General features: G+C 38.3%; 1 long non-coding RNA gene across 2 annotated transcripts in view; it reads left to right on the top strand.

The window, feature by feature from the left end:
- The window catches only part of LOC147363523 (uncharacterized), a 117,158-nt gene extending 96,047 nt beyond the window's left edge, over nt 1-21,111 (top strand). Inside the window, exon 3 of one of the 2 annotated variants that reach the window (XR_015137236.1) lies at nt 21,075-21,111. This is a non-coding gene — a long non-coding RNA (uncharacterized LOC147363523). Of the gene's footprint in view, nt 1-5,825; nt 6,065-21,074 lie in introns of those variants that run through there. The other variant, XR_015137237.1, reaches the window with a different exon arrangement.
- The last annotated feature ends 364 nt before the right edge of the window (nt 21,112-21,475 follow it).

Genomic DNA, 21,475 nt, shown 5'->3' with positions numbered 1-21,475 from the left:
CAGCAAATTTGGAAAACTCAGCAGTGGCCACAGGACTGTGAAAGATCTGTTTTCATTCCAATCCCAAGAAAGACAATGCCAAAGAATGTTCAAACTACCACACAATTGCATTCATCTCACATGCTAGCAAAGTAATGTTCAAAATTCTCCATGCCAGGCTTCAACAGTACATGAACCATGAACTTCCAGATGTTCAAGCTGTTTTTAGAAAAGGCAGAGGAACCAGAGATCAAATTACCAACATCTGTTGGGTCATCAAAAAAGCAAGAGAGTTCCAGTAAAACATCTACTTCTGCTTTATTGATTACACCAAAGCCTTTGACTGTGAGGATCACAAAAAACTGTGGAAAATTCTTCAAGAGATGGGAATACCAGGCCACCTGACCTGCCTCCTGTGAAATCTGTATGCAGGTCAAGAAGCCGTGGTTAGAACCAGACATGGAACAACAGACTGTTTCCAAATCGGGAAAGGAGAACATCGAGGCTGTATATTGTTACTTTGCTTATTTAACTTATATTCAGAGTACATCATGTGAAATGCCAGGCTGGATGAAGCAAAAGCTGAAATCAAGTTTGCCAGGAGATATATCAGTAACCTCAGATATGCAGATGATACCACCCTTATGGCAGAAAGTGAAAAAGAACTAAAGAGCCTCTTGATGAAAGTGAAAGAAGAGAGTGAAAAAACTGGCTTAAACTCAACATTCAAAAAACAAAGATCATGTCATCTGGTCCCATCACTTCATGGCAAATAGATGGGGAAACAATGGAAACAGTGACAGACTTTCTCTTCTTAGGCTCTAAAATCACTGCAGGTGGTGACTGCAGCCATGAAATTAAAAAACGCTTGCTCCTTGGAAGAAAAGTTATGACCAACCTAGACAGCATATTTCTAGAAGGAAATGGCAACCCGCTTCAGTGTTCTTGCCTGCAGAATCCCAGGGACAGGAAAGCCTTGTGGGCTTCCATCTATGAGGTCGCACAGAGTTGGACACGACTGAAGCAACTTAGCAGTAGCAGCAGCAGACAGCATATTAAAAATCAGAGACATTACTTTGCCACCGAAGGTCCATCTAGTCAAAGCTATGGTTTTTCCAGTAGTCATGGATGTATGTGACAGTTGGACTATAAAGAAAGCTGAGCGCCAAAGAATTGATGCTTTTAAACGTGGTGTTGGAGAAGACTCTTGAGAGTCCCTTGGACTGCAAGGAGATCAAACCAGTCCATCCTAAAGGAAATAAGTCCTGAATATGCATTGGAAGGACTGATGTTGAAGCTGAAACTCCAATACTTTGGCCACCCGATGCGTAGAACTGACTCATTTGAAAAGAACCTGATGCTGGGAAAGATTGAAGGCAGGAGGAGAAGCCGTCAATAGAGGATGAGATGGTTGGATGGTATCACCGACGATGGACATGAGTTTGAGCAAGTTCCGGGAGTTGGTGATGGGCAGGGAAGCCTAGCATGCTGCAGTCCATGGGGTCACAAAGAGTCGGACATGACTGAGTGACTGAACTGTATAGTCAATCTACTGCTATCTACAGAGAAGTGGGAAGGGATGCTGATAAACATTCTACAATACTTGGGAATGACCTTTCATAAAAAAATTATTCAACTAACTTCACAATATGCAAAGTTAGACCAGTCCTGCTCCTGCTTAGTAGCTGTCTACCTTGGCTGAAGTTTAGAATGATTTGGGAAGCAACTAGACTAGTTATATTAGAATCTCAGAGAGTGGGATTTTTTTAAAAATTTTAATTCCCTAGGTGATTCCAACGTATGGTTAATGTAGAGGTCTACTGCCCTAGGGAAATTTGTTCTTTTGAATGCAAGGCCCTCACAAATTCCAATTGTGCTTCCATCTCCATTGATGATATAAGTGGCTAGTGAGAGAGGCAGGAGTCACATTATAGCAGTTTTGATTTTTGAGAACTTTTGCACCTTCTCTCAGGGACGGGGGAGCCTGGTGGGCTGCCGTCTATGGGGTCACACAGAGTCGGACATGACTGAAATGACTTAGAAGCAGCAACTAGAGCACCTTCTTTAAGAAAATAAGAGAAAAAGGAATCTAAAGAGGAAAACTGAATATGTGCTCATTCTCTATAGGGGCTGCTCTAAAGTTGTACTGTTTATTTTGTACCAAAATCTTGATTAACCAGTCCTTGCCAAACTTGATTAAGACTAGCTTATTGATCTTGATGTCAGTTTGTAGGACTAAGAACTTACTGGATATGAGAGACTTATGTATTAGTATGTGCATGGTAGTGGTGGAGAGACTGTTACAGCTAGAAGGTAGGGAAGTTGAAAATGATAGCTCCAGGTGTCTCTCACCTTGTGAAGGCACAAGTTTACTCGGGGAACTTGGAGGAGGACTTTGACAGGTACGTTGGCAGCAGTGCCTTATGTGTCTTTGAGAAGGGCACGTGTCTAGATGTGAGCTCTTGAGTGACGGCCACCATGATTGTCTACTTAATATTCACCAGTATCTAGGAGGGAGCAAAAGTCAAATTTCTGATATAAACTTTAGAGATCAAACCAGATCATCTAAGGCAAATTATTTAAACATTTAGATGTTCTTTGTTTTTAATACTTTAAAAGTCCTACAAATTTTATAAAATCAATCTTTAATGTTCTAAGTTTGACCCAACTGTGCTATGGGATCTTAAGAGAGAATATTTCCATGCTTGAGTCAGAATATTGAAAAATGGACAGCACTTTATAAGAATTTTGTTGTGCTACTAACAGTTCCCCATAAAATATTTCCTAAAGAAACCATGAATGCTTCAGCTGGGACTACCATCCAGACATTCCCCTGCATCTAGAAGTCCCTCATTTTAAGACTAGGATTTGCAGAGTGTTTTATTTGTTTTAAAATTTAATTTGTTCCAAAAGAAATACAGCTTTGTCAACATTTTGATTTTAGTCTGTAAGATTCATTTTTGACTCCTTACGTTTATAAACGTAAGATAATACTTGTGTTGATTTAGGCTACCAAGTTTATAGTAATTTATTGAAGCAGTCATGGGCAACTCATAATGCCCCTCTTCCTCGTAGAGTCGATTGACTGCTTTCTGACCCTTGCCCATTCATCGCAGTAACCTCTTATTAGTAAGACATAGGAACATAGGAAATGTGATGACCAAAAGTAAGAGTGAATGAATGAGCATGATATAGCCTCGTTAAACATTTTCCATATTAAATTGTGAGGAATTATCTGTTAGAAGATATTTTTCAAATCCATAATAGTCAGTTACATGAAAAGTATTTTAAAGATACATAGAACATTTTGTATAATATATTATATGTGTATGTATTATATACATTTAATTTAATATATTTAGAATAATGAAATTCCATGCAACTATGACCCTAAAAAGTCCAGCTTGTATATGGGGGGAAGAAAAATTTTAAGTCCTATATTATTCAGTTAAACTCATAATTTCTAGGTCCCTATTTTTCTAATGCCTAGTACAACCTTGATTTAAAATTCTTTAATTATTAATACTCAAATTTTTGCAAATGCAGATTTTTAAAATTTTTTCATAAGCAAGAAAATGACATTTCCTTTTGATTACTACGTCCAAGAAGGAAAATATTTTGGTTCTTCCATTTTTTGAATTTCTATTCTAGTATAAGAGATAACATTTAGAGATTTGGAGTTCAGAATATCAGTTATAGAGCAACATTTTCTGGATGAAATTAAAGGTAATTTTTCTCTGGCAGGGATAGAGAATACATAGAATATTCAGGTAAGACAAAGAAGTGAGTTAGTAGGTGTTGGTAAAGGAAAAGCAGCTGGGAAAATAGACCAAAGTAGCTGATAAGTGAGCCCAAGGTATGACAATTCTGGGGATAGTTTTATAGGTGATAGCATAGCCAATGTAGAGATAGGCAAGCTTAATAATATACTTCAGCTTTTGTTTGTCATGTGTGTACAAAGTGAAGAGGAACTCAAAAGCCTCTTGATGAAAGTGAAAGTGGAGAGTGAAAAAGTTGGCTTAAAGCTCAACATTCAGAAAACGAAGATCATGGCATCTGGTCCCATCACTTCATGGGAAATAGATGGGGAAACAGTGGAACCAGTGTCAGACTTTATTTTTTGGGGCTCCAAAATCACTACAGATGGTGACTGCAGCCATGAAATTAAAAGATGCTTACTCCTTGGAAGGAAAGTTATGACCAACCTAGATAGCATATTCAAAAGCAGAGACATTACTTTGCCAACAAAGGTTCATCTAGTCAAGGCTATGGTTTTTCCTGTGGTCATGTATGGATGTGAGAGTTGGACTGTGAAGAAGGCTGAGCGCCCAAGAATTGATGCTTTTGAACTGTGGTGTTGGAGAAGACTCTTGAGAGTCCCTTGGACTGCAAGGAGATCCAACCAGTCCATTCTGAAGGAGATCAGCCCTGGGATTTCTTTGGAAGGAATGTTGCTAAAGCTGAAACTCCAGTACTTTGGCCACCTCATGCAAAGAGTTGACTCATTGGAAAAGACTCTGATGCTGGGAGGGATTGGGGGCAGGAGGAGAAGGGGACAACAGAGGGTGAGATGGCTGGATGGCATCACTGACTCGATGGACATGAGTTTGAGTGAACTCTGGGAGTTGGTGACGGACAGAGAGGCCTGGCATGCTGCGATTTATGGGGTCGCACAGAGTCGTACACAACTGAAGGGACTTAGCTGCAGAAGCAGCAGTTCTGGAAATCATCCTCTATCACAGTAGTTCTTAATCAGTGCCTCCAAGTCCTCTAAGGAACTCTAAAAAATTACCCCAGTTTCAGTGACTTCAGACTCAATGACCTTTCAGTGATATGGGGTCAAGAATACAATAGGTTTTTTAAAAGATATCCAAAGGTGACTCTGATACACACCACTGGTTAAAGCCAATTGCTGTATAGGGCTTGTCTGGCAACTCAGAACCTTTGCAATGACAGAAATCACACAAGATCACTCTCCAGTCTCAGCTTTGCTTTGCGGTGTGACAGTTAAAATTCAGAGCTACCGTTTTTATTACCTCCTTTAGCCTTTGTTCTCTTTGCTTCTTTGTCCTAGTCACACTGGGAGAACTCAAAGAAGTCAGTGAGTTTTCATCTCTGTTCTGTGTCCTCAGGGGATGGCTGATTTATTCCCAAGTTCTCCTGCCTTTTAATTTTTTTTTTTTAAGTTGAAGGCTGTACTAGTGTAGGTCAGCCAATTCATAATTCACTATGAGACTGGGGAAAGGATTCTGAGGTCCTCATTTTCCTCAGGAATTGAACAGTAGTTTGTTAAAACTCCTGAGAGCTGTCAGTTCTCACTGTAACTTTGATTCTCATAAATGTGAAGAAATAATGAAACTTTATTAAAGGAAAATCCAGGCATGAATCTTTGTTTCATCTAATGGTTCTTGTATTACAGCAACTTTTAAGACATTCTGATGGAATTTCTAACTCAGTCATTTGTGGGGTAGACAGTCAATTTTATAATTGGATGGGGCTATAAATTACAGCTTTAGTTCTGATGGTCTTTAAGGACAAACCACCTACAAACCTTTGTAGGTGGGCTCTGAACCACTGGAAAACAATCAGATGCTTGGTAGTCTGTAGCTAAAGCATCACTTATACTTTTCTTGGATTCAGGAGGGAATAAAGGAAGTTGGGCCTGATTGCTGATGAACTCTGGGGGTGGATTTCTTTAGGAATTTCTCTAACTTACTTTGTGTTCAGTCCAAACACCAATCCAGCAGCAGAAAACCCTCTTTTTAACTTGTCAGTCAATTGACATAAGAATAGATTATGTTACAAATATGAGATGAGGTTTGTCTTCTGTTGCACCTTTTTTTCAGCACCTTGGAGAAGATCCATCTCCTTTCTTTGCGCCCAGTGCTGTCACAGAAACAGATCCCTTGTTGTCCAAGACTTTCACCTGCATTTTCAAATGGGACCATGCTTAAGTAAAATTGCTGCTTTCTATGATGAAGAATTTTTGGGCTGAAGAAGTTATTCTTAAACTTTGTAAGTAATCGCTGCTTTGCCCTATTCTATTCGACCCTGTCACTTTCTGTATGCAAAGAGAGCTCACAGTTGAGAGGACATTTGCTTCAAGCTGAGGAGTGTTAGAGGATTTTTCTTCGAGTAGATGGTTTCTCTTTAAAGGAAGAAGCCTAATTTTATAAGTGAGAGAATAACATCCATTGTGCCATCTTGCCATTGAAGAAAGCCTATTTGCTTGAATATAAGAAATGTCTTTCCCTGCAGGCAGTGCTTTTCCTTAAGGATTTTATAGCAAAGATAAAAATTGTGACTGGCAAAGTAGTAAACATTTAACACGCTTTTAATGTTATATAATAAGTGCACAAACATGCATATAGTGACGGAGCAAACTCATCTGCTGCATTAATTGTGTTAGCATTTAGCATGAAAAATAATTCTTGCCCATGACTACTTATAAGGCTGAAGTGAGTTGAAAGAAGAAACAGGCATCAGGATGAGGAACTTGACTTCATAACCAGGGTAGGGATGGAGGCTTGGCCTCTGTGAGGCTTCACAATGTACTTTCCACAGAAGTAAGCCTTGTATACTTTTTAGTCAAATTGGAAGATCAGGAGTGATTTTGTCCTCATGGAGAAGCACCTTGATTTTCTGAAGCAGTTGTTCAGCAAGTTATACTCAGCAATCTTCTAGCTTCAGTCACTGGGACAGTGATTGTGTCACATTATAGTAATTTTTTTTCCAAGGAGTGTTGTGACCTGGTACAGCATTCGTGGCAACTCATCACCAACTTACTCCTTCCATGACTTTGTGAACAAAAGAAAGAGGAATGCCAGGAGAATTTTGTCATTTTCTAATTTAACATCAGATTGTTTTTGGGGGGACTTGTGGAGTGTGCAGCAGACTTAGAGAAACAGTACACAGCTCTCTTTATGGATCAGCAACGCCAGGCCTGTTACTCTGCTGACAGGAGTCAATGCCTACTGTTCCACCTCATAGATCTCTAGAGTCATCTGGGAAAACCCCTTACCCATTGCTCTTAATGCATGGTGACCAATAAGGGGTTCATTTTAATAATTCTACTTTCTCACAAAATCATTAAAGGGTAAACCATTACTCTAAAAATATTTCTAATTCCTGCCTTTGATTCTTAACCCTTATTTAGGGATATAGACCTTTTGTGTCTGTGTAACCCAGAATGTCAAAACTCTTCATTATGACCCATGTGTCATGGGTGGCCCTGCATAGCATGGCTTTTAGCTTCATTGAACTACACAAGACCCTTTGCCACAACAAAGTACCACTCTAATGGCAGAAAGTGAAGAGGAACTAAAGAACCACTTGATGAGGGTGAAAGAGGAGAGTGAAAAAGCTGATTTGAAAATCAACATTAAAAAAAAACACAACTGAGATCAAGTGTCTGGTCCCATCATTTCATGGCAAATAGATAGGGAAAAAGTGGAACCAGTGACAGATTTTATTTTCTTGGACTCCAAAATCACGTGGATGATGACTGCAGCCATGAAATTAAAAGGCACTGGCTCCTTGGAAGAAAAGCTGTGACAAACCTAGACAGTGTATTAAAAAGCAGAGACATCTTTTTGCTGACAAAGATCCATGTAGTTAAAGCTATGGATTTTCCAGTAGTCATGTACGGATATGAGAATTGGATCATCAAGAAGGCTGAGTCCTGAAAGATTGGTGCTTTCCAATTGTGGTGCTGGAGAAGACTCTTAAGAATCCCTTGGACTGCAAGGAGATCAAGCCAGTGAATCCTAAAGGAAATCAGTCCTGAATATTCTTTGGAGGGACTGATGCTGAAGCTTCCATAGTTTGGCCACCTGATGCAAAGAAGTGACTCCTTAGAAAAGCCCCCTGATGCTGGGAAAGACTGAAGACAAGAGAAGAAGGGGTCGACAGAGGATGAGACGGTTAGATAGCATCACTGACTCAATCAATGGACATGAATTTGAGCAAACTCTGGAAGATAGTGAAGTAGGAAGCCTGGAGTTCTGCAGTCTACGGAGTAACAAAGAGTCAGACAAGACTTAGTGACTAAACAAAAACAACAAACCCAGAAATGTGGTATAGTAGAAAGGGAGAGTTTTAAAAGTTAAACGTTTAATTTTTACTAGTTCATAAACCCATACCTAATTGATGGGAAAAACTCAGAACACAATCAAAAGGATCATGTCTTCCTGTTCACTATAGCATCCATAGTCCAGAGCACCTGTCTGCCATATGACACTCTGTAAAGACATGTTGATTACTGGACTAATTGAAAGATCACCTGAAATACTATAAGTGAAAGCAGAGGACAGACTGTGAATGCTGTGTGCCTTTCTCTGCTCTGCTGGTGTGTGCATGATAAAAGTCATCATTTTCTGTAAACAAGTGTCAGCCGTACAGTGCCTGTGCTCAGAAATGCCCGGGATCAATTCATTTAATAGATGAATCCAACATGACAAAGTCCAACAGGAGTTGTGGAAGAAATAGCAAAGCCAGATCTTCTTTCCCTTTTATGTTCTCTTCGTGTGAGTGTGTGTGTGCTCACGCGCATGTGTGTGCTAAGTTGCTTCAGTCTTGTCTGATTCTTTGCGACTCTATGGACTGTAGCCCACTAGGCACCTCTGTCCGTGGCATTTTCCAGGCAAGAATACTGGAGTGGGGTGCCATGCCCTCCAGGTGATCTTCCAGACACAGGGATTGAATCCATGTCTCTGGCTTCTGCATTGCAGGTGGATTCTTTACTGCTGAGCCTCCAGGGAGCCTCCTCTTCATGTGACACCTTTTCACTTCCATATTTAACCCTGATTTATAATGATATTTTCTGGGAGGATACAACTTTAAAGGAAAGCAGATATTGATGATTACTTTGCCTCTTTCTGCTTAGTACCCTTTTATCATTTTTCTTTTTTTGTACTGACAGGGTTTCAATCTTTGCAAATCAAGATGATTAAATGCTTAGCATTCTGACTGGCTAAACCCATAGTACTGTCTACAGTGGTTATGAGCTGTTCTGCTGTTACTAAGCAGTTACTGAAACGTTGTTGAGTATACAGGATGATGTTAATTAGTGCATTGTTATTGTTGTTTGCTGTTGTTTAGTCTCTAAGTCATGTCTGGCTGTTTTGTGACCCCATGGCCCTGCCATGCTCCTCTGTCCATAGGATTTCTGAGGCAATACTGGAGTGGGTTGCCATGTCCTTCTCTAGGGGATCTTCCTGACCCAGGATGGAATCCACATCTCCTGGATTGGCAGGCAGATTCTTTGCCACTAAGCCACCTGGGAAGTCCAATTATTACACAGAATACACAAATAGAAAGTAGCATTGTAGAAGTAATAAGCAATGTTCTATAAAGGGTGTCATTAATTTGGGGTTCTCCATTCTGGGACAAGAATCATATCTGCAATGGTCTCCCTACCAAAATTTCAGGATTTCTTTAATTAAAACTTATAGGGAGGCAGAAGAAACGATTAGTTGGTAGAGAGTTAATGCATTCAGTTCAGTTCAGTTCAGTCACTCAGTCAGTAAATGGAAATAATGTGTAATGAACTTAAGATATCATCTGTATTCAGTACTGCTGATATTAATATATCAGGGTTTGATATAAACTTTGAATTTCTCTCTACCATCATGGTGAAAACTTTAGTCTCTTTATCCTGTCCAGTATTGCAGAGAGGATAGTCTTTAGATTTGATTCCATGGACATATAGGGATACTGCCTCAGGTTTATGCTTGAGCCATTCTGGGTTGAACTCTTATTTCAAAGTCCTTGCTTTTATTTTTGTTTATGTATGGGCTCAAGTTTTATTTCCTTAACTTTATGACTTTAATTAAGCCCTGCTGCTGCTGCTGCTGCTGCTGCTGCTAAGTCGCTTCAGTCATGTCCGACTCTGTGCGACCCCATAGACGACAGCTCACCAGGCTCCCCTGTTCCTGGGATTCTCCAGGCAAGAACACTGGAGTGGGTTGCCATTTCCTTCTCCAATGCATGAAAGTGAACAGTGAAAGTGAAGTCGCTCAGTCATGTCCAACTCTGTGATGCCATGGACTGCAGCCCACCAGGCTTCCCTGTCCATCACCGACTCCCAGAGCTTGCTCAAACTCATGTCTATCAAGTCAGTGATGCCATCCAACCATTTCATCCTCTGTTGTCCCCTTTTCCTCCTGCCTTCAATCTTTTCCAGCATGAGGGTTTTTTCTTAGGAGTCAGTTCTTTGCATTAGGTGGCCAAAGTATTGGAGTTTCGGCTTCAGCATCAGTCCTTTCAATGAATATTTAGGGCTCGTTTCCTTTAGGATTGACTGGTTTGATCTCCTTGTCCAAGAGGCCCTCAAGAGGCTTCTCCAAAACCACAGTTCAAAAGCATCAATTCTTTGACAGTCAGCTTTCTTCACAGTCCAACTCTCACATCCATACATGACCACTGGAAAAACCATAGCCTTGACTAGATGGACCTTTGTCAGCAAAGTAATGTCTCTGCTTTTTAATATGCTGTCTAGGTTGGTCATAACTTTTAATTTCATGGCTGCAGTCACCATCTGCAGTGATTTTGGAGCCCCCCAAAATAAAGTCTGACACTGTTTCCACTGTTTTCCCATCTATTTTCCATGAAGTGATGAGACCAGATGCCATGATCTTAGTTTTCTGAATGTTGAGCTTTAAGCCAACTTTTTCACTTTCCTCTTTCACTTTCCACAAGAGGCTCTTTAGTTCCTCTTCTCTTTCTGCCATAAGGGTGGTGTCATCTGCATATCTGAGGTTATTGATATTTCTCCCAGCAATCTTGATTCCAGCTTCTGCTTCCTCCAGCCCAGCATTTCTCATGATGTACTCTGCATATAAGTTAAATACGCAGGGTGACAATATACAGCCTTGACGTACTCCTTTTCCTATTTGGAAACAGTCTGTTGTTCCATATCCAGTTCTAACTTTTTCTTCCCGACCTGAACAGGTTTCTCAAGAGGCAGGTCAGGTGGTCTGGTATTGCCATCTCTTTCAGAATTTTCCACAGTTAGTTGTGATCCACACAGTCAAAGACTTTGGCATAGTCAATGAAGCAGAAATAGATGTTTTTCTGGAACTCTCTTGCTTTTTCAATGATCCAGCAGATGTTGGCAGTTTGATTTCTGGTTCTTCTGCCTTTTCTAAAACCAGCTTGAACATCTGGGAGTTCACGGTTCATGTATTGCTGAAGCCTGGCTTGGAAAATTTTCAGCATTACTTTACTAGTGTGTGAGATGAGTCCATTGTGCGGTAGTTTGAGCATTCTTTGGCATTGCCTTTCTTTGGGATTGGAATGAAAACTAACCTTTTCCAGTCCTGTGGCCACCCCTTACTCTCTCCAAATATAAGGACTTTGTCTTATATAATGTTTGCTATTGTAGCTTTTGTGCCTTATCATGAAACTATCATTTAAAAATAATCTATAGAATTGAGTTGTCTATCTTAGAGTGTGAAGAAATATTAAGAAATGATTTTGTCTGGCCTTCTGATAAAAGTATAGATCTTAATAATAGTATTCATATATTTGACAACTAGGTCACCTGAAGTCCAGAATTGTAGAGACTCTCTCTATGCCAGATGGAGTAGACTCAAAACAGTCCTCTGCTCCCTAATATTACTCTTTTTCTACCACTGCTTGTTGCCACCCAGTTGCGTTTGTACATTTCTAATATGCTAATTTGCCTACACAGAGACTGGAAAAAACTGGCTCTCATATCCTAATTACAGAGCACTCTTTGCTTATTAAATCTTGGGATTGAAAAGAAAGGTGGAAGTTGGATTAGAATGGGCAAAAAATATCTGTTTAGGGAGTTTGGGTTTTATCCTCTAGGATGATTTTCAAACTATACTCAGTGGAGCCCTTGTCAGGGACCCCAAGAGCTTTGTCTGGACTTCCTACTTATATTTCAATTGGAGGAACTCCTTGTTTATTTATTTTCCTTGGCTTTATGGAAAGTTTCTTTCAAAGAAAGAAATGTATGAATAAAAATACATTTGAAAACTATTGCTCCAGGGAGTGTTGTACCATTTTCACTCATTGCTCAAATATCATCTTTGGCTGAGGTAAGGTAAAATTTGCTTTTTTTTTTTGGTCTTCTCTTAAAAGACTGGATTCTCTTAAAAGCTTGTAGTGTGGGGTTAATTTTAGATTGATATGTTTAAATAGCTAAATGCTCTTGGTTATAAAATAAAATATATTAGAACCTAAATGAATTTTATCTGCCAGATTAAGAAAAATAGCATATACTATAAGTGTTCTTTTTCATTTCCTTTTTGAAAAAATATGCAGTTGTGGGGAATTTGAAAAAAAAAAAAAAAGTCTGGTCCATGCATAATATTATATTCTCTGGGCTAGTTTAGTAATAATTGTGACTGTTGAGTTAAATGAGAATGGCTAGAAAAACTGCTGAAGCTTGACCAGTAATTGTGGATTAGTTAATGGGAATTTGCCTGAGGGTGGGTGCTAATGGTCCTAATTATTTTTGGAAAGCATTGCAAAGGCTTTTGAAGAATCTTGTAAATCACTCAGTCTATTCTGTTACTTGTAAAATGTGGGACTTTATATACCAGTAGATGAGGACAATACATATTTTATAGATTTGTGTGATACTTTACAGTTTCTAAGTGCTTTCACATTTTCCTCTTCTTAGAGAAATGTAAGGATTTTTGCAGCTCCAAAATTCTATTACTTCATATTTTATTGGTTCTTTTGAATATTCTTTGAGATTTTCAAAATTTGAAATTGACAATTTTTAAAATTTGAAGGATTTCATTTTAGCAGTGATATGACCTTCCAACTCCTTGCTTTCCTAAAAATTATTTGGATTGTGATCATGGACTCCATTAATGAATACTAATGAATAAATAGTATAGAAATATTCATAAGGATGCATTTCAAAAGAACTATCTAATCCTAATACCTTGTGAGCAACCAAAGTACTAAATAGTTGAAGATTACCCATTGTAGCACAAAGTTCCATTTATCATTTTCACTTTCTTTAAAGAATTCCACAAAACTGGGGAAATGATCTAGTTCACATGGAAACTGACTTTCAGATTATCTTATCATGGGCAGTCCAATGAGGGTTGAATTATTAACGTGAATTACACACACACACACACACACACACACACACACACACACACAATGGAATACTACCCAGTAAAAAGAAGAATGACATTTTGCCATTTGCAACAATGTGGATGGACTTGGAGGCTATTATGTACAGTGGAGTAAATCAGACAGAGAAAGACAAATACTGTATGTTGCTACTCATACGTGGAATCTAAGAAAATAAATTAGTGAAATAACAAAACAGAAACAGACTCACAGATATAAACAACAAACTGGTGGTTACCAGTGGGAAAAGGGAAGAGGGAAGGGGCGATATAGGGGTTGGGGATTAGTAGGTACAAATTACTATGTGTGAAATAAATAAACCACAAAAATATATTGTAAATCACAAGAAACATAGCCAATATTTTATCATAACTATCAGTAGAGTATAATCTTTAAAACTGAATCACTGTGAATACATCTGAAACTTATATAATATGGTGAACCAACTATACTTTAAAACACCCCATAATAATGGCCATTGTCAGAAGACAATCTAAATGTTTCTAATAACTCAAATATTTTCTCATTTCTCTAGCTTTAGTTTGAAATTATAGCCACTTAAAATGAGCCCCCCAAAGGAGATGAAACAGTTTGATATAGGCTATTTTTAAATTAAAAGGAATGAACTATGGGGGCTTTGCTTTTTGCTTAGTCTTTTTTTGGGGGAGGGTAGAGATGGATGGAGAAGGCAATAGCACCCCACTCCAGTACTGTTGCCTGGAAAATCCCATGGATGGAGGAGCCTGGTAGGCTGCAGTCCATGGGGTCGCACAGAGTCGGACACGACTGAAGTGACTTAGAAGCAGCAGCAGCAGAGATAGGTTAGGGCAATAGACTGATTGGGAGTGATTCCAATCATTTCTCATACAGATTTTTATATAGGAAAAGAGATTGTCAAAGAAATACAGTAGCTTAATGCTAATATGGGTCCTTTTTCTAGACATAACCCATGTTCCTGTTCAGAATTTCATGCCTTTTCATGATAACACCTAGAGGAAGAAAATATGTAGAATGACATTTATTGAATGTCTGCTATTTATTCTCTATACACTGAGAATAAATAGACTAAGATGGAGACTGTAGATCTAGGTAGAGTCATAGTCTTTTCTATGGGGTACTTCAGTTCAGTTTAGTCATTCAGTCATGTCCGACTCTGTGACCCCCATGGACTGCAGCATACCAGGCTTTCCTGTCCATTACCAACTTCTAGAGCTTGCTCAAACTCATGTCCCTCAAGTTGGTGATACCATCCAACCATCTCATCCTCTGTCGACCCCTTCTCCTCCTGCCTTCAACCTTTCCCAGTATCAGAGTCTTTTCTAATAAGTCAGTTCTTTGCATCAGGAGGCCAAAGTCTTGGAGCTTCAGCTTCAGCATCAGTCCTTCCAATGAATAGTCGGTGAATAATGAGGTGCTTAGATGATCCTAAATAGATTTAGAAATAGCCATTGTCCATCTTCTATTTCTACTCATAAATTTACAGAGGAAAAGATCTGAGATTCGTGTCTTGAGATTCACACTTGTTGAAACTAGTCCAGTGAACTGGAGTGGTGTTTACTAGTCTATCTTAAAGAAATGAGAGGAACAAGAGTCTCAGTCAGACTTGACTTGCGTCAAACACCAGAGGCTGAGGACACTGAATAGAGCAAATAATCTGTAAAGCAGCAGACTCTGGAACCTGATCCAAACCAACAAACCTGGAAGCCAAATTATGACCCAGGAATATGTCTGTGTGAGGACATAGGGCTTGCTTAATATAGAAATTTAACTCTCAAGTTCAATAGCATGTATGGCAGAGACTAGAAAGTCAAAATTACAATTTAACAGTTTTGAACTTTTCTAGATTTGCTATGACTGAATTTCACAGAGTAAAAGGGGAGACTTCATCTTTTGTTTACCTTCTCAGATTTGTTTCTCATATACATCCCATACACTGAGCACCTCTCCACACAGATAGATAACTGGTATTTAAAAGTTTGTACATTGACTCTAATTGTGATTTTTTTCAATTCTGATATTACATTCTAATTCCCATATATTATGGGACTCTGGTGTAATAATGGGATACGAGCTAAGTTTGAAGTAGATTTTCTCTGACTAAGCAGAATGCTGTCAAGAAATGACCTATTTGTCAATTTGAAGTTTCTGCTGTGGCCTTTGCGAAATGACTAGTTTCTGAAATGGAAACCAGGCGCCAAGAAGGACAACAGAGGGCATTGGTTACTCTGTTAAGGGTAGAGTACTCTGATTTTTGTCAAGAAGTGACACTGAGGTTCTGGTCTCAGGAATGGTGCAGACACGACACTGGCGTGAGCATGGACCAAGGGGTATGTGTCTACAGGAAGTCAGTCGTGTTTGCCCCGAGGAGCTCTGGTGTTGAAAGCAAGAGCTTTGATCACACTAGGAAGTTGAAGTTTTGGGAACCAGGTGCTGCTGCTTTGTGGTCCTCCTTCCAACATCCATTCCTTTCACTCTCTCTTTTAATTAATACCTAAGGAATTATCTCTTTATCTTGGTTACTATTGTGCAAGTAAAGATTAGTGTTTTTAAAAATCATTCACACTTATCAAAAAATACTCTGAAGACAGCAGTTACATGAGCTTTTCTGTCAATGTAAGTAGGTTAGGCCAAAAGGGAAAGATTGTTTTTCTGTCTCAGATTTCTGGTAAAAGAAATACAGACTACCCAGTCATGGTAAATATTTTAGTTGCATTAATTATTTTTCCTGTTCCATGAAGAAAGCTCATAAATGATATATAGTGGTCATATCAACAAGTATTTATAAAGTTCCTACTCAGTCACATTTTACAAAGGATTCCAAGTAGGCTTTTTTTCCCCCATAATTAAGTTTTGTGCAGTTTTATTGAATGAGGAAAATGGCCCAATTTTGACTTTTCCTTTTTTATAACTTCTAGAAATGACCATCATGCTGGAATGTGCTCCTAGAAATTAATAATGCTATGGAACTTATTTTCTCATATACAATAAAAGAGTTAGACATTACATTTCTTATCCAGGTCTTCAGTTCAGTTCAGTCACTCAGTCGTGTCCGACTCTTTGCGACCCCATGAATCACAGCACACCAGGCCTCCCTGTCCATCACCAACTCCCGGAGTTCACACAGACTCACGTCCATCAAGTCAGTGATGCCAGCCAGCCATGTCATCCTCTGTCGTCCCCTTTTCCTCCTGCCCCCCATCCCTCCCAGCATCAGAGTCTTTTCCAATGAGTCTACTCTTTGCATGAGGTGGCCAAAGTACTGGAGTTTCAGCTTTAGCATCATTCCTTCCAAAGAACACCCAGGACTGATCTCCTTTAGGATGGACTGGTTGGATCTCCTTGCAGTCCAAGGGACTCTCAAGAGTCTTCTCCAACACCACAGTTCAAAAACATCAATTCCTCGGCACTCAGCTTTCTTCACAGTCCAACTCTCACATCCATACATGACCGCTGGAAAAACCATAGCCTTGACTAGACGGACCTTTGTTGGCAAAGTAATGTCTCTGCTTTTGAATATGCTATCTAGGTTGGTCATAATTTTCCTTCCAAGGAGTAAGCGTCTTTTAATTTCATGGCTGCAGTCACCATCTGCAGTGATTTTGGAGCCCCCAAAAAATAAATCTTAGTGATCTACAAATCATACCCACGATCCAAAACATACCACAGAATCAAAGATAACTAGTCATCACTATGAATATTTGATAGATGACTTTTATTCTTAGAAACAATCTATTTAATTATATACTATAGCCAGCAGTGTACTTTCATTCTGCAGGTCTGTGACTGTCAGATAATTGCAATGTCTGATAGTTTAATCTGTTGTATATAATATACATGAAATTCACAAAAGCAGCTAGGTTATAAATTTGGCCATAACCAATGTATTAGTTCAAACATGTTTTTAAAGTTTCTTTTTAATGATAATTTTCCTTGCCTGATTTGGGAAAGTTCTTTTTAGGGTAATTTGGATGACAGTCCTAGGAAGTTTACATGAATTTCTTTTTGCTTTAATTTTTTTCCCTGTATTGAGCAGGGCATCCAAAATCATTCTGTTCACCTTAGTTTTGTGCATAAAATATCAATGATACCTTTACTATTGTGGATAAAATTTTAGTGATTCCTTTGTTGACAATAATATTAAAGCATTATTTTTTATAGTGAAAAAGTATAAAAATATAAATGCCAAAATGAAATGATTAGCTAAATGAATTACATAACAGAGGAAAGTTCTATAGATATTAAAAATGATATTATAGAAACATTTTTTGTTAATATTGAAAAATTATCATATTTTTAAGTAAAAAGCATAGATTGTAAAATAATACAGCATAAAATTATATAGGTTATATAATAAGACTACTCAACAACAGAATAACTAATATAGTGGTTTTTCTAATTGTATTGTTTATTTTTATTTTGCCAGTCTGAATATTTGAATAACAAAAGAAAATTGTTAAAGAATATGCTTTATCCCTGTGATAAGAAAAAAAAAGAAAATTTAGATTTTCCAAATCCCAAGATTTTTGTGACTTATTTCAAATTATACTATTAGAAGCTCCTTGTATATGTATCTTTACATTCTTGAGGACATATTAGTTATGATTTAACTGCTGACAGCTGAGTTGTTGGAGGAAAGCATATTTGTAGTGTAATTTTGATGTAGATCTCATCCAGTACAAGGGAAATTATATGAAAAGAGAATTTATAGAAGGACAAATACAAATGGTGACCAATGATATGAAAATTAAGTCAAAGTAGCATGAATTTTCGGAGAAGGCAATGGCATCCCACTCCAGTACCCTTGCCTGGAAAATCCCATGGAAGGAGGGGCCTGGAAGGCTGCAGTCCATGGGGTCACTGAGGGTCTGACACGACTGAGTGACTTCACTTTCACTTTTCACTTTCATGCATTGGAGGAAATGGCAACCCACTCCAGTGTTCTTTCCTGGAGAATCCCAGGGACGGGGGAGCCTGGTGGGCTGCCATCTATGGGGTCGCACAGAGTCGGACATGACTGAAGCGACTTAGCAGCAGCAGCATGAATTTTAGACTTAACAGATATGTGTAAAGTTAATGAATCTGATCTATCAAGTTTTGGTAAGGGAAAACAAGTGCTCTCATGTATAGCTGAAGGGAACATCAATTAGTGCAGGTGTTATTTTTAAAGGAAATGAATAGGACTGATCTTTCCTTATATTATCTTGGGTTCTTCAAAACCACATTTTGAACCTACTAAGGCATCTCTACCTTTTATCTCCAGAATAGACAAAGACTTGAGAGTTACTTTTATTTTTCACATCCATTTTCCTTTCTCAAAACACTCTTAATCTAATTGTGTAAAGAAGGTCTATATTCTATTTGTTCTATAGGGACCCTAGGATTTGGATAGCCTTTTACATGTCAGTTTTGCTGTGTAATACCCTTAAAGTATCAGAGGATTACATCATGAACCTCATGGGCCCATGGGGCCCATGGAGGGGATTTCAGCTGGAGGGGATCTGTGTGAGCATGCACTTTAAGTTACGGTCTGCTGCACGTTTTTTCTCTTTCTTGACCTGGGTACTCTGGGCACATTCTTCTTGTGGCTGATGGTGGGAAGGCAGAGGTAAGTGGCAAGCCAATCCATGCATGCACATTTAACCTCTGCTACCATCATGTCCACTAACATTCCACTGACCAAAGCAGAAAACATATCCCAGCCCAGAAGTCACTTGGGTGAGAAATAAATTCTGCCTAACAACAACTCTTAGTGGGAGGTACCCCAAATTCATACAGCAAGGGTAAGGCATGTGTATTAACAGCTGTCCATTTAAATAGCTTGAGTGGTAAGAAGGCATTTCTCCTGCAGTAAAAGAAGGATTTGCTTTAAAAAGAATTCCCTAGTGGGTCTCCAAATACACATTTTGAGATCATACTGGTTTCATTATTGTGGTGAATAAAATTATTTTTCATGTGAAATTTTTATTTTTTAATGGTCAAAATTATGAACATAAGGAACCATGGCTGCTTCTGTATATTTTACCAATCATCTTCTCATAAATTATTTTTCTATTTGATTCTCACAATCACTCTAAGCTTTATTATTTTGAGTACACTGAATAGTTAAATGATTTGGTGGCATTCAATAGTTGGGATCTTTAGCAATGCATAGCATACCATGTAGTAACTCCTGCATGTGACTTTTTAAATTGTTTCTCCCAAGGTCACAGACTTAATATGTGGCAAAACCAGTGTTGGAACACTTGTGTCCTTTCTCCTTCTAACTCTGCCAATACACATCTTCTATAATCAGTGTTCAACAAATGGTCTGATTTTTCTAAAGGCCTCTTCTAAAACCACATTAAAAAGAAATTAGCTTAAAGGTGTAATCAGGTTAAATACTGACCTTATGACTGAAAAGGCTTGTTCAGATGGCCAGACCCACATGGCTCAGGGAGTTTAGGCACCAGAAACATTTTCTGTGAGAATGACAATGAATAAATATTTACCCCAGATTTGGCCAGGCCATTACCTTGCTGCTTCATTGCTTTTGCCATTATTTCTCCTTATTTGCATCTCACCTTATTTAATTTAGGAGAAATAAAATTAAGAAGCCTCAGTTTAACCTCACACAGGGGCAAATATAGTTGTGCCATACTACTTTTATTACTGTGAACTTACTGTATCTAAGACTACAGAATAGGCAAGTTTATTCATCCATCAATGACTGGATTTGTGAAGTGACTTAGATCATAAAGATCAGTGAGGTGGTTGTTTTTATTTAAATTACCTTGGAACAGCATTAATTTAAATAAGCCTAACCCAAGCCTTATAACTGGAAAGTATAGGATTTTAGGATTTCATTTTTAAGAATTAAAATTTTTAAGGATTTAAAAAAACAAATGATCTTTCTGTGCCTTACAGTGTGTGTATTAGGAAGCATTGATGTTTTGGTTCTTTTCAGGAGAAAGTTTTCTTCGCTCTTTTAATGAAGAACATTAAAATATATAATGGCTGAGGCAGCTCATTTTGTTTCGCTTAGTAACTGCTGCACCTTTGAAATAAAAAGAAATAGAATATAAAAGCTATTCTTAGTTCTATCTTCATTGTTGAACAAAAACAGGAGAAAAGATGATTCTGATGTTATTAATTAAAAGTTTGTTAAGAAAAAGAGACTGTAAAAGTAGGATACATTTTTGGTTTCCTAAAACTCTTCCAAAGTAAATGAAAACGTTTTCTTTAGGGTATAAAGATTATAATCTTCCACCTATAACTATTTCAAGCTTTTAGGACCTGGAAAAAGTTAGTAAATTCTTTGTTGTACCAATATCTAAAAGATATCCAAAATAAGAGTGAGCCAGAATGTGCCTACCTCTAAATATTATATTTTAAAAGGGGAAATGTGAATCTTTAGGAAATCACATATTTTCATCTTTCATCTTGAATGACAACAATAGGAAAAGCCAGGCTTACAAAAAAATATTACCACTAATAGCGAAGGATATGTCTAATCTAAGAGATCACCTCCATTATGGAAAATCCTCAGAAGTACATTTTGCTATTAAATACTCACTTTTCTTTCAACAATTGTTTTAAAAGCCCTGTATAAGATGTATGAAGTCATCCTTAGAAATGACTGTATGTTCAGGAAAATTAGAAGCACGCAGTGGTCATAATAGATCAGGGAGGCTTCCTGAAGGGAACAAAAGCAGCTCAGCAGGAAGTAGATTCTTGAAAACAGCAATTTAAAGTTTACAGGCATAGGTTGAGGCTTTTAAGAGGCACTTCCACACTAGGTGTGCCATTAATCCTTTATTAGGCAGTGGAAATGCATTGCACTGAAGAGTCTGTTTCCCCAGTTAAGCAAACATATTTTTTTTTCCTCACCAAGTCAGTTAAATAGACAGTTTTTCCTATGTAAATATTTTGGAGGAACTAACTGGCCTTTTATTAAGGATTTTTAATAGAACTCTCTTCTTTTGTTTGTCCTCTAGGACCAACTGCAGATATATCAACTCAGCACGAGGGTATTGAGGAGAATAAAGAAGAAAGATCTTGGACAATAGTATTAAGAGGGACAAAAAATGAGAAAGAATCTAAAAAATAAGGGTTGGCCGCTGGAGAATAAGATGGAGAAGCATCTTTCAGGAGAATGGGCAGCCATAAGAATGGAGAGAAAAGGCACAGTGAGGTTCTGAGCTAGTCTGCTGAAAGGAAGTCATTCAGTCAAGAATGCATATTCCCGTGTTACAGGACAACTTTGGAAGCCGAAGACTGGCTGGATAGCTCATTGGCCAGATGTTACACCCTTGGTGGCTCCTGAAGAGTGACCTAGAAATCTGAGAAAGGATAGAATGAGTCCAGAGGATTCCTTTCCCAACTACAATATCCTGCT

This window comes from Bos grunniens, chromosome 11 (assembly GCF_055505025.1).
Source record: "Bos grunniens cultivar Pamir isolate PY7600 chromosome 11, Bosgru_T2T1.0, whole genome shotgun sequence".
NCBI classification, from domain to species: Eukaryota; Metazoa; Chordata; class Mammalia; order Artiodactyla; family Bovidae; genus Bos; species Bos grunniens.
This window is presented reverse-complemented; position numbering and strand designations above follow the sequence as displayed.